The 12,851-nt window shown below is 35.0% G+C and overlaps 1 long non-coding RNA gene across 1 annotated transcript; it reads left to right on the top strand.

Moving 5' to 3' along the window:
• Positions 1-1,039: 1,039 nt before the first annotated feature.
• On the top strand, positions 1,040-5,492 carry LOC311097206. The gene is made up of 5 exons (XR_014609206.1): positions 1,040-1,096; positions 1,195-1,235; positions 1,852-1,916; positions 3,510-3,611; positions 5,078-5,492. It is a non-coding gene; the product is annotated as an uncharacterized lncRNA (long non-coding RNA).
• The last annotated feature ends 7,359 nt before the right edge of the window (positions 5,493-12,851 follow it).

Genomic DNA, 12,851 nt, shown 5'->3' with positions numbered 1-12,851 from the left:
AAGTGCAAAAGGATCATTATGGGTCACATGAATGTAACTCTAATGTCACCATGACACCAATCCATTATTTTTTCATGTAGGTAAGGTATACAGAATTGTATATGAATAGCCTACATATGCAATGTTTGCTCTGTTTAATATATAATATGTTTGCTCTTTTAAACTGCTGTTGGCAGAGCAGTGGTAAATATAATTTTGTTATATATGGTATATATTATTTATGTTATTTATTATTATTATTTATATGTTATTGTAAGTTTTTTTTTATTTATCATGCACTGCAATGAAGACACCATTTAACCAATTGATTAAATATAACAGCCAGCTTACAAATACAACTAAATAAATAGCACGTGCACATTTTTTTCATATTCTTTCTTTTAAAACATGTCATCTTTTCCTGTAATTGCAATGTTACCACATTATTGGCTGTCTCTTCGAGTTGTTTTGAGCATGATTGGTTATTCAGACTGTCATCCAGGAATCTGGCCAATGACAGCTATGCGCGCCTTTTACTGGTCAAGTTTGAATATTCGTCTGTTAGAGTGAGTGTGTGTGTGTGTGTGTGTGTGTGTGTGCGCGCGCTGCTGCTGCTCGGGATCTTCAGTACTAGCCTCCTTCGGTTCTGTGGCTTTTACATTGTTTAAAACATGGATTATTTTGCATCGTACTGTTACATTTTTATTTTGAGCGAGTTGCGGGATGTAAATGGACAACGAATTTTAACAACGTACGTGTAACGGACATATTGCAATCTGCGGAAGGTAAATAACTTTATTTTATATAAAAATACATTCTGCTACATCAAAATATAGTGTGTTAAATTGAGAAGCCAATTTTAAATGCGATTAGAGCAATATCGACATTATGTCAATGTTTCAGGCTAAGCATGTGTAAATATTGTCAGCTAACTTAGTTTTTGATAAAAAAAAATAAAAAAAGGAGCTTTACAATGAGTGAACTGAGAACATTGTGTCTTTATACAGAGAGGAACTCGAACCACACTATGAAAACTAGGCTTTTGAATACTGTTGATCGCGGGATATCGGCCTACCGTCAAAATGATGAGTCATCATCATATTATGTTTTTGAGCTGGTGAGTAAAATTTTGCAAGCTTTTGCAAATGTCTCTTTTAGTAAGTAAATACAAATAGCTAATAATATTGCTGTATGTGTGTGTTTCCCATTATCTAGGAATTTTGGGAATAAATATTATCCAGCCACACGATCTTGCGGTGAGTATTGTCATAGTAAAATACACGTGAAATAGAGGCAGAACATGTAAACTCTGCTCAAAGGCACACTGGTCCAAACCCTCCAGACAATATTTTACCTGTCTTCTTGATATGAGTTTACGGGCCTAGCTGACCCAAACATAAATGTCCTTTCAAAATGAAATTATTTTCAAACCTGTATGACTTACTTCTGTGAAACACAAGAATGTTGGGAATAAAACAACATTGGAACCCATTTTATGGAAAAAAACAAAACAGTGAAGTCATTTCTCAAGATATCTTAATTAAGGTTATACAAAATAAATTCATACAGTTTTGGAACAACATGGAGTACCGGTAAATAACGAGAGAACTTTTTAGGACATGTTCCCAGGGTCCTTTGCTAAATTAACCATGGTTTTTATTATAGTAAAGTGTAGAAACAATGTTTTTATGGTGGATTGATTACAATAATTTATTACCATTTAGTTAGTGTAGCAAAACCATGGTTAATGTTAGTAAGGGTTCTCCAGATTTATATAGCCTAACACTTAAGGAAAACATAAAAAATGGTCTTATGTCACCCAGATCAATAGTCTGTTAACACACATTAACACACTTTTTAAATTTTCTTAAGATCAAGCATTGGAACAATGTTTACGGAGCAGAACAGGCACCAACAGAGAAACAAGTCCATCACTAGTAAGTATCCACTGCATTTTATAAAACCGTAGTCAATTTTAAAGGCACAATGCACTCCAAAATAAAAATGATCTCTTTTTTTCTCCCTCGTGCCTGATTTATATCTGTCCCAGATTTATATCTGACTTTCTTTCCACAGAGATTTTTAGAAAAATTATCATTAAAGAGAATCATATAAAGAGAAATGTGGGAGGAGCTTGAATTTATTACCTAGCCCTGTTTGTTTGAACCGCGAGAGCCGTCAAAGCTTATGCTACTCCTACGTCATACATCGACAAGAGGCTTTTATAGTCTACACGTCGGACGCAAGCAACTTGCAGTTTTGCCCCCACCAACAACGCATAGTATTGCATACAATGGTGCGTCGCGTATCAAAAACTGGGACGACACATTTTGCTACGCATAGATGCATAATGGCGGCCGAAGTGTAGCGATGCGTAGCCTTGCAGGCGCGTATGCGTATCGATGTGTTGACTCTATAACTCTTTGGGCGTAATTTGACTTGCATATGGCTGTCTGCTGGAAGCTAGTTATTTAAGTCGATAAAGTTATAAATATGGTAGGGCTGGGGGAATTAACACGTTAATCTTTGCGATTAATTTGAGATGCATAACGAGTTAAAAAAAAATAACGCAATTAACGCAGCACTTTTTTTGCCTCGTTTTAATGACTTCCTGTTGCGGAAAAGGCTGCAAAATATGCCGTCCCGCCCCTCCGTGTTCGGCGATCAGGTTTTATTCTCACGCAGCTTTCATGAGCGGGTCTTTTCCGCGCCGCGCTCTCCATTCCGTGTGTGTGTGTCGGCGCACTGACACACACACACAACACTGAGCAAACATTGAGCTCTTTGCTCAATGTTCTGCTCCGTGTTTGCGCTGCGTGTTCTGCTCTGTCGTTAACGGCCCAAACGCTCCAATCATGTACCGATCATGCACTGGAAAGCAAAGTCAAATAACGTGAATTTTCTCAGTAGTAGACTTCTGTGAAATAGCCCTACTGAGCTGGTATAGTCATGCTGGCAACAATGGTAAAATTACCTGCTCTGATCACATGCTCTTGTAATAATAGCTTTGTAGGACTATGTTTTATTTTGATAATTAGTAAAAAAAAAAAATATAATAATAAATTGTTAAATTGATTATGTTGATTGATTATTGAAAAATAATAATATATTGATATATTGATGTTTAATATTATTTTAATACAGGGCTATTTTCTGTTCCTTTTTTCCTGTGTTGTTTAATTAGGTTATTCTAAGTTTAAATATTGATGATTACAAGCTTGGGGGAAATGCAATTAATTGCATTTAATTACAGCAAATTGTGTAAATAATCAGTTACTTTTTTTTAATCGATTCCCAGCCCTAAAATATGGATATGTTTCTTACACGAACGCATCACTTCGCTTCACCTTTCGCCTTTATTAACCTGCCAGAGCCGTGTGGAGTACTTTTATCATGGATGGATGCATTTTTATGGACTTGTCAAAAAAATCCCACAGGGAGCTACAGAATAAGAAATCTTTGAAGTCCACTTTTTTACTGTCTGTTTCCATCAGTAAAATTACCGTTTTTTTTGTTTTTTTTTCTCTCAGAATTGTGAGGCAGGAACACACAATTGCAAGAAAATATCAGAATTGTGAGCTGTCTTTTTTACTCCCCTCAGAATTCACCCTTCGAGGGAGTTTGATTGACAGGTATTTATTTTTTACATTTCTATTTTACAAAAATTATTTTTTTTCTACAGAAATTACACAAATTAAACGTTGAGACTTTGTTTCATATCAAAAGTAACCTGCTCTGTCTTGTCTCGGCGTTTAGACGTTTCAACGTTTTTTCTTTGATCCGCAATGTATTTTTCATTGCGTGACAACATGATGTGTGGCGTGAGAGCGCCATGGCTTGTTGGACATAGCAACAGTAACTAAAGGGGGCGGGTCTTTGCAAATTGCATTAACCATGGCTGCCTGTTAATTATCACTGGACTACTTCGCTCTCGCATCTCCCAAAAGTTTTTTTTTGTTTTGTTTTCTTGATTCCATTTTAATGGTTTAATTAAATTGCTATAACCAATTATTTAAAATGTAATGATTTAAGCAAAACTTTCTTCAAAGGTTAAACCAAACTTTTATTTGACGGATTGCCGTGTAGACCTTTGAGTCTCTCTGTGTTTTATGATGATAGTTTTTCTCAAATGAAGCTAAAATGCTGCTGAAGAGCGGCTGTATTGATGAAGTGCATTAATGTCCTCATATAGAAAAGACAGCAAAAACAAAATAAGCCAGAATTGCTTTTTTTTCTCAGGTTTTACTAATTTATCCTGTGATTCTGACTTTCAAACAGCCAATTGCGAGTTTATATATCGCACTTCTGAGAAAAAAAAGTTTGAATTGTGAGTCGCAATTACCTTTTTTAAAAATTGTATTCCATGGCGGAAACAAGCTTTCATATGCACAGACAGTAGCTCACATTTAACATGCAGATTGTGCGCACACAGAAACCTACTGGAGCACAGAAAGTTAGTGTCAACACTGTCCTGTGATTTCTCAATAAGAAACTGCGTAGAAACAGAAGTTATAGCATATTTCTTTCTGCTTTTGAAGTAACTAAAACTTACAGCTTAGCTAATAGCAAAGAGACGATACACAGGTATGATTAAATCACACTAGAAATTGTTCCATCGCCAATGCATTCAAATGCAGTTCTACTTTATCTGTATCTGATTTAAAACAAGCAGAAATCTGTAAGAAATGTAACAATCCATAGACAATATAACTGATGAAAATGAGCTGTTCGTGAGCAGAGCAGTGCAAAAGCATCGTGGGCAGTGCTGTGACATGCTGCAGCTGTGCTCAAGGTGACCTGAGTTCAAGGTTAACACTTCTCAAGCCAAGTTTGTAGTTTGTTAAAATAATTTAGCCTCTAGTTGTGTTATTAACATGTATATAATGGATTAAGTATATGTTTTAAATTACAGAAACAAAATAGATACTCATAAGGTATCATATTTATACTTTTAAATAAACTAATCTAATTAATTTCTGATTAATAATTAGGCTGGCTAATTTTGAAAGTTTTCAAAGTCAATATTGCTTGTGATCTTAATATGTAATATGTATTTGTATTATTTTTGTTTACACTGTTGCATGATCTTCTTTTATAGGCTATGAGGAAAAACTCTACCATGCACACAGAGAATGGAGCTCAATTCTGCTAACTGGGATAGCAGCTGAAAAACAAGAAGAGAAGAACAGTAGAACACCTATTAATGCAGATGACTTTATTCTTTTTCTGCAAGAACCAAGACAACCAAAGACTGATGATGAGCGCTCTGAGCAAACAGCAGTCAAGACGTGTGATTGCACATTGGACTTTACTGAGTTCTTCATGTAATGTTGGGCATCTACTGTACGCAGAACTTCTAATAATTTATGTGGATGCCATTCATAATCCTGTTAGATTTTTGTTTTATTTTAGAGATTAATAAAATTGTATGTTTTAACAATGTTATAGCTAAGCATTTTTTATGTTTAAGAGAACATTTTGGGAACAAAAATAAAAACACCCCCTGAAAACTTTCTAAGAACGTTAGAGAATAATGTTGTAAGAATGTTACACCTAAACATTTGAATAATGTTTTTAAATAATGTTATCCGAACATTTAAAAGAACATTCTGGGAACAAAAATAAAACTATCCGCTTACAACATTATAAGAACGTTAGAGAATAATGTTATAAGAATGTTATTACTAAACATTTTAATAATGTTTTTAAAAAAATGTTCTCTAAACATTTAAAAAAACATTCTGGGAACAAAAATAAAACTACCCGCTGAAAACATTATAAGAACGTTAGAGAATAATGTTATAAAAATGTTACTACTAAACATTTTAATAATGTTTTTAGAAAATGTTCTCCAAACATTTAAAGAAAAAATTCTGGGAACAAAAATAAAACTACCCGCTGAAAACGTTCTAAGAACGTTAGAGAATAATGTTAAAAGAATGTTACTACTAAACATTTTAATAATGTTTTTAAAGAATGTTCTCCAAACTTTTAAAAGAACATTCTGGGAACAAAAATAAAACTACCCGCTGAAAACTTTCTAAGAACGTTAGAGAATAATGTTATAAGAATGTTATCGCTAAACATTTTAAAAATGTTTTTAAAGAATGTTCTCCAAACTTTTAAAAGAACATTCTAAGAACAAAAATAAAACTAGCCGCTGAAAACTTTCTAAGAACGTTAGAGAATAATGTTAAAAGAATGTTACTACTAAACATTTTAATAATGTTTTTAAAGAATGTTCTCCAAACTTTTAAAAGAACATTCTAAGAACAAAAATAAAACTAGCCGCTGAAAACTTTCTAATAACGTTAGAGAATAATGTTAAAAGAATGTTACTACTAAACATTTTAATAATGTTTTTAAAGAATGTTCTCCAAACTTTTAAAAGAACATTCTGGGAACAAAAATAAAACTAGCCGCTGAAAACATTTATAGAACAATACATGCTAATGTTCTTAGAACATTTTTAGAACAAAAAATTTCTAGCTGGGGTGTCTTTAGTAAATCCTGAAAGTAGTTTTTTAACGCCAAAAGAGGGTTTGCACTGGCGCAAGCTGTTAGTAAATCTGGCCCTAAATTTAATTTCACCAAACCCTATCGTTTACTGTACTCCCTGAACATTTTGAATAAATGGCACGTGTCGCATAGGATTAATCTGTGATACTTCAGCATCTTTTTTAAATAGCTTGATCTTGGTCTCTATTCACTGCAATTATATGGACGAGCGTGAGTGGGAATTATTTATTTTTTGAATTCTCCTTTTGTGCATAAAAAAAAAAAAAGAAGGGCATGGCATTAGAACAAAAGGGTGAATAATTTATAACTTAATTTTCAATTTTGGGTGAACTATCCCTTTAATTTTCCTTTAACTGAACACAGCTGCTATAATTATCAGATTGGTCTGATTTATATAAAGTGCTAGCGTGTTTGTGGGGCCTCAGTCCCCTGCCCCTTTTGTCTCAAAATGTATTGTGCCCCTCTCTGATAAATAATAATAATAACTAAAATAAATATTATAATAAATAACAATACACTTATACAACATTGCCACTAACAATAATAATACAAAAAAACATTAAAAAATTTTTTGGCGGAAGCATTTGGCGGAGGTGAAGTGGTTGTAGGCTACTGTAAAAGTTGTGGCAACTTGTGAGTTATGCTTAACAATCAGGTCCATGTCCAGCTCTAAATTGTAAGGAATTTATATCTCTGATTTCATAGTACACTTTACAATAAGGTTCATTTGTTTATTATTCATATTAACTTCATGAGCAAAACATTTGTTAGGCTACTGTAGGCCTATTTGTTAATCAGTTAATAATAATACAACTTTGAACGTGTTATGTCACAGTCAGTGCATTAACTAATGTTAACAAATAGAACTTTTGATTTTAATAATGTTTTAGTAAATGCTGAAATTAATATTAACTAAGATTAATAAATGGTGTAGAAGTGCAGTTCATTATTAGTTTATGTTAACAAATTTAACTAATGAAACCTTTTTGTAAAGTGTTACTGATTTCATGATAGCTAACACTTTAATGAATACATGCATACAATTTATAACATCAAAATAACTAAACATGAATTCCTCATAATTACCTACTTGATTCTCTGTTTTGTTTGGTAAAGTAAATAATATTTAGTAATATTATCATCATTTCCCTATTTTTGTTTGATGTGTTATGCATTCTAATTGTATCAACATCTTTTCATTGGTAATGAAGAGAGGCTCTCTGACCTACTGCTGCTCTCCATCGAGCGAGATATTCCAAATAATTGTGAGGAAGTCATTAAAATATATAAAAACACAACAGACAGACGGATACTGCTTTAAATACAGGTGATTTATTTCAAAAATAAATGTTTTTTAAAAAAGTGCCCTTTTTGGTCCTTCCGCCCCTGCCCCGGAGGAGGTCTTTGCACGCCACTGCCTACTCCTACAAAACCATGCTCTTATTCTATAGGCTATAAAAAGTCTGATTTTCTTGTTTCTGTTGATATTCTCAAATCATGCTGGAGTACATGATCATCATCTTGCAGCTTGAGAGCTGCCGCCAGTTGAACAAGGCTAAAGAATATACTAAACTGCTCAAATAGAAGGGTCCACTAGTGTGCATGTGTCAAACACGTCCATCCGCGCTCACTCAACTTAGCCTGCATTTTCGTACGATTCATTAACTCTGTCCGAATTCATACAAAATCGCCACATTGTATGGGTTGTAAATTCTTTCTATTTATTTTTATTATCTAAATTCCCTTACCTCATCTGCACCTTGAATTATCCATTGCACATTGCTGTATTTAATCTTCTGTATGCAAAGCCTAGACTAAATTATGTATTCTGTCTTAAACTTATGCTCCCATTTTCACTGACAAGGCTTAAGCTAGTTCCAGACTAAATTGCAAAGCAACTTGCACTGACTTATCTTACAATATGTCAGTGCCATTGTTTTGTTTCAATGTAACCGGGCCTACTAGACCCTCTCCAAGCGGGATTTGAACCGAGGCACCTCCTGAGATCAGGGGAGTGAGGTTTACAAGCACAGCTTTTACTGGCCTATGTCACCCCCCTAAACCTCACTCCCATCCAGGTCAACAGTACCAAATGTAACCGATCCTACTGCTCCTATCGGGATTCAAACCGGGGTCTCTGGCGAGGTAAGCAGCCACTCTAATAAAGACCGCAGCCTCTAGCATCAGTCGCTAGCGCGCCTCTTGAGGCCAGGGGAGTGAGATTTACACGCACTGCTCTTACTGGCCTACGTTGCACTCACCCGCCTAATCCTCACTCCCATCCGGGTCACTGCACCAAATTTAGCAGGTCTTACTAGACCCAGTCTGAGCAGGATTCGAACCGGGGTCTCCGGTGTGGGAGGCAGGCTAGTAAAGACGCTAAAGACAGCCTCTAAGTGCCATCTGAAAATTTCTTCTAGAATGATCATTTTTATCAAGCTCGTATATTTAAGTTCAATAATTTCACTTAAATGGCAATGCAAATTACCTATTAATTGTCATTTAAGTGAAATTACTGAACTTAAATATACAAGCTTTATAAAAATGATCATTCTAGAAGAAAATTTCAGATGGCACTTAGAGGCTTTTGCATCTGAACTCTTCATATACAAAAAGAAAAATACAGCTCCTTTAAGAGATTTAGTTTGGCTGTTTAAGTGTTTGAGATGTCAATTAGTTCTAGGAATATACTGTATGAATACCATGCAAAATCAGTGAAGACTTAATACAAAAGAAACAGTTATGTAGTATGGTAACATACAACCAGAGCAAAATAATAATAATAAGAAGAACGCCAACGATTACAATATAGGTGCCTACGCACCTTCGGTGCTTGCTCTACATATTAAACCAACACAAGGTTTAACAATTAATACAATTGTAAAACATACCGTAGAACTTGCCCCACCTGAAATTTAAGATATAGCTAACAAAGTTCAACCTTTCAGTTTGAATTGTAAATACATGAATGACAGTGCGTTTATTGGTTATTGCAAAAAAAAAAAATACGATAATATTGAATTTTAGTTTGGAGGCCACAACTAGGTGTATGAAATACAAAAATCACAAAACAAGTTTCAAGCAACTGGGATTTTTCAAATATGACAACTAAACCCAGTTTCCACTATTTGTGTCAAAAAGATTTAGGTTTAAAATGAGTGAGAGGAGCTATGGAGGTTTGATGAAGGGCAGTTTTCCAGTTTGTCTGAGGTAAAGAAAACCAGGAACAAAACCACCCAGCACAAAACAGTACAAACTAAACAAGCTTATTGCTGAAATATCTCCCTGTGTCAGAATATAAAACAATCTTGAGATAATATAAGGACCAAATAAGAGTAGCGTAGTCACGGTCATTACTACAATGAGATGAAACGCTCTACTTTTCATGTGGTTTTCCTTTCTCTCTCCTGGTCCTGACTGCTTCAGAGCTCTGAGAACAGCCACAAGACAAAACAACTGGATGGGGAGGAAGAGGAGGAACTGCAGGAATGAAATCCATATAAACGTGTTGAATTTCACCACAGTGATGAGCACACAGGATCCAAGACCCGTTATCCAGACTGCAGCGGAGCAGATCACTCTATATCTGAGAGGTTTGTACTTCAGAAAGGTTACAGGATGAACCACTGCCAGGTAACGCTCAACACAGATCAGACACTGAAACAGAGGACGGATGGTAACAAGGTTTCCTGATAGAAATCTTAGAAGTAGAATCAAAGACAATTGGTTTTGGAGACTTGGAATCATCAGTTTCGGCACATAAACCAAAGAATACAGAGAGAATATGATCTCACAAACGGTGAGATTGAGGATGAAGAACTCTGATGCAACTCCATTTCCTGATCCTGTGACGATGAGCCATAGAATATAGGAGTGTGTAGGAAGACCAAAAAAGACACTGAAGATCAACACAGAACTCTTGAGAATGGTTATTGGTGTGTTTTCATTTGCTGTGAGGTTGGTTGATTGGAAAAACTCACACATGGGATCTTCGTGAAAGCAGTTCATCTCTGTATACGTGTCTGTCTAAACAGTATTTCAATAGTATGTCTGGAAAAGCAAACGTTAAAATCATTTTAAATCTTTACAAAACTAGATTCTCAACTGTTACATCACGTGTATAAATCAATGTAGTCTTATATCAAATGACTTTTTAAACATTCTCAAAATTTTAAATAAAAATGTAATGCCTTAACTTAAGAATTGAAAGGGTTTTTTAAACCTTGATGAGTCATTCAGATCCCATTTAATATAACACAGACTCTAACTTTTAAACCAATTTGTATCTGATATAACTAAATGAAAATATTACTGAAAACATTACTAAATATTATAATCTTACTTTGTTTCCTGAGGTGCAGTTGGTACACACACAATCCAATGGGAAGCACAGTATAATAAAGTACATGTGTCTGTTGTACAGGGAATTTCATTTCACAGCTCTCATTTATATACACACACATTACTACAGGGAATCCTGATATGCAAATGTACAGAAAATGACCAAAAAGACAGATGATCATTTATTTTCTTATTTATTTAACAAACTTGATTAATTGACAAAGAACAGAGCAAAAGTGTAAGAATTATCCCTTCTATAAAGTTTTAAACTGGATGCATTAAAGCCTGGTTTGAGAATTGCACTGCCCTCAATTGTAAAGCCCTGCAGAGGGTAGTGCGATCAGCCAAATATATCATCAGAACCAAACTCCCTTCAGGACACTTTCACTGAGCGTGAGCGCAAGGAAAATCATCAAGGATTCAAGCCATCCAAGCCACATAATAATCTTCATAGACTTACCTCCATCATTGTACTGCTTCATCTTGTCTTGGTGCATTGTCTTTATTTATATAAAAGAGAGGGTGTGTTTAAATTAATTGGGGAATTTGCATATCTCTAGTCATGCAAACAAATTATGTTTTATTAACAAAGTTCGGGAGGAGCACTTTCAGATAATTAACACGAGTGGAGAGCAGTTAGCAATCAATGACAAGAGGTATATATAGATTCAGCAATCTCACCTCAATCCATTGACAGTTTACCAGCATGCATCCACCACCCCTCCTCCACACTTCTAGTCCTAACCACTTACATACGGGGGGAGTACTCTGGGTTCGGGCCGAACTCCGAGCTCGGAGCCCTCCCCCTGGACAGCACGCCAAATACGCTTTAAACTAACATTTTATTAATATTACTACTAGTTTCAGAATGTTTATAGAACATCCAAAAGTAATGTTCACATAATGTTTGCAAAATGATTCAAATGGAATTTCTTTACTGTTTGCATAAAAAAGAAAATCATCTTTAAAACATTTTTAAAAACTGAATGTTTTGAACGTTCAGAGAACATTCAGAATTTCTGAATCAGAAACTAAAAAGTTAGTAAAACCATAATGTTGCATGATTTTGGTTGCTATTGGATGTTTGCTTACTGAGACAAATCTCTATGATATTCTGATCTCGAGATATGACCTTCAACATAAATAAATTTTTTCACACGTTTATCATCCAATTGCTTAGTAAAATAATAGCACACCTCTCCTCAACAAGCCGCATGATTATATCTGAGATGAATGACACAGACCAAAGTTTAATATTAGTTGTAGGGGTCTGTTCAAAGTATTTCAATTGTGAATGTATATTTTTTTAATGAAAACTATGTACTTTGATATTAAATGGCATTTTGTAAAAAAAAACATTCACTTTCTATTTTCAACTGAAAATGAAAGCAAAAAAACTAAATGAATATACATAAAATTTGTATTTGAATTTCAAATTTGAATTTAAAAAAACATAAGGTATGAAATATATTTTTACCTTTACAAGTCAAATTCCAGTAATTCTCAAGCAATCAGGTCTTGTTAATAAACTGCATACTGCATTATAAACACTTTTTAAATCAACTGCTAAGATATAAATAATGAAAAGTTTTCCATGAAAACTCAGTTTTATATTGTAATATATATCCGCTGAACTATCTCGACGACTGGCTGATTCTAGCACACTCTCGAGAGCAGGTTTGCGAACACAGGGACCTGGTGCGCCGGCACCTCACCCGTCTGGACCTTCGGGTCAACTGGGAAAAGAGCAAACTCTCTCCTGTGCAGAGGATCTCTTTTCTCGGTATGGAAATCGACTCGGTCGCCATGTACGCGCAGCTTACGAGCGAGCATGTGCAATCACTGCTGAATTGCCTGAGTCAATTCGAGGGCAAGAGTGCGGTTCCACTTAAGTTATTTCAGAGGCTCCTGGGGCATATGGCATCCGCAGCGGCAGTCACACCGCTCGGACTGTTTCATATGAGACCGCTTCAGCACTGGCTTTGCGATCGAGTCCCGAGATGGGCATGGCA

This window comes from Abramis brama, assembly GCF_963993115.1.
Source record: "Abramis brama genome assembly, chromosome: 15".
Taxonomy (NCBI): Eukaryota; Metazoa; Chordata; class Actinopteri; order Cypriniformes; family Leuciscidae; genus Abramis; species Abramis brama.
This window is presented reverse-complemented; position numbering and strand designations above follow the sequence as displayed.